A 1,919-nucleotide genomic window follows, 5' to 3' on the forward strand; every position below is an offset into this window, starting at 1 on the left:
AAGAAGAGTGACAGGCCACCAAAAGGCTTAATTAGTAATAACTTTTTAAATTAAAACTTGTGTTGCATTTAACCATTAGTGCAAAGGTGAGTAACTGAAGTCATCCAAAGCCATTATGGGTCTAATTAGTCATAAGGATAGATAGTAACCAGATTTTGGTGGCTGTTTTTAGTGGACAGAAGAACATGATACAGGAAACAGCTGTTACCAGCTTAAAGGCTTCTGAGACTGAGCAAGGTAAAGGATTTGTAAGATGCGTGCAAGTGTGCTAAGGGAAAGAAATGGCACTTGGACAGTTCTCAGCAGGCATTCCCATAAACCCACACTGTTTAGATCATCCTGAGGAATGGCAAACCAACTGACATGATGACAGTGATTGAAAAGGGGTCAGACATAACAGGAAATCACAGTTCAGTTAGTTTTATAGAATATGTGGGCACAACTTTAAAACTATTTTAAGCATAAAATGGAAAACTCTTGGGAAAATGCAACCTAGCAATGTGAATGTGGGTCAGGAATGAGAATGCCTGGTCAAACAGCTCTTGCTGGAGGCCTACTAGTAGTGCCTGCAGTGACCAAGGATAGCAGCTGTAGCTGGATAAGAGTTCTCCTGGATTTCTTAAGGGGTTCCAAAGCTCAAATTTACTCTGAAAAATTTAAGGTTTTCCTTTTTTTTTTTTTCTTTCCATCAGTAAAATTGAAACAAAATTCTTGAGCTCGTAATGACCTCAGTGAACATCTTGCATTGTTAAACAAAATAGTGTTGTCAAACCAATCTGGGTCAGATCAGTTCTCTATTAATCTGTATCTGTTTGAACCAGTATATTGCCTCTTCTCTGTTCTGCATTTCCCAAAATGTACCTTGGTCTCCCTTGTGGTTGTTGAACTCAACAGTACATCATGTCATGGGAGGCTGAGTCTGGCCTAGGAGGTTCATTCAAAATGAGAAATGGGAGCATGAGGAATATCAATTCCCATGTGGTAACTCAAGTAGGGACATGGTTATATCCCCTGAGTGCAACCCCTGACAGGCTGCACTCCCTGCTTAGGCGATAGGCAGGGGGGGATTCACATTCCTCACACTACACTAGAATGACATTTTGGAATGGAAACTTTTCAGAACTTTGTTCCACAAGCAATATCAATATTTCAGAGGCAAGTATTTTTGTGGGTATGATATCTTTTTTTTTGTCTAACCTGCATGGGTTGGATAGTTTTAGAAAAAATTAACGCCATGGAAAAAATAGACAAGAGATGCAGACATGTCTCACATTATTTGAATACAGGGCATTCTTCAGGTCATTGACAAAAAACCTTGCATACTTCTGACACCATCACAGCAGTTCAATTGTTCATCCCAGATTTGGGACAAAAATGTGAAAATACTGGAATTCCCTGTTGGAGAGGCATTTTACAAGCACCACTATTCCTCCTATCCAGTATCTATTGGTTGGAAGGTACTTGACCAAAAAACTTCATCCTCCACTTCTAATACATGTTTAAAACCCACCCTTTTCAATACAGAAAGCATGGGATTGACCCACTACCTTTTTTACTGGACTAACCTCTTCATATGAATAGATGGTTGACAACTCACAAGGAATAACATGTTTGGGCATGATGAAAAGTGATGTATATTTTTGATGGTTTATTCTTGGCCCTCACTGAAGTGTTCCCAGCCATAGCAACAGTGGCAATAACTGAGTCTGCCAGTGTGGAGAAGACAGATGAGGGGGAGTGAGAGCTGCTGAGAGAATGTTTTTTCCTTCCAGATTGGGAGAACAAGCATGAAACATGTTCCTGCTACTTGCTGTTGGATTCTTCCAATAGGCAGGGGAGTTGCCCAGCTCCAGCATTCTCATGTGAAATATATCAATCTACTAATAATTTCCCTTTTATCCTGCAGTGCAAACAAGGTG

The sequence above is a fragment of the Crocodylus porosus genome, unplaced genomic scaffold (genome assembly GCF_001723895.1).
Source record: "Crocodylus porosus isolate Cpor-Errol unplaced genomic scaffold, CroPor_comp1, whole genome shotgun sequence".
Classification (NCBI taxonomy): Eukaryota; Metazoa; Chordata; order Crocodylia; family Crocodylidae; genus Crocodylus; species Crocodylus porosus.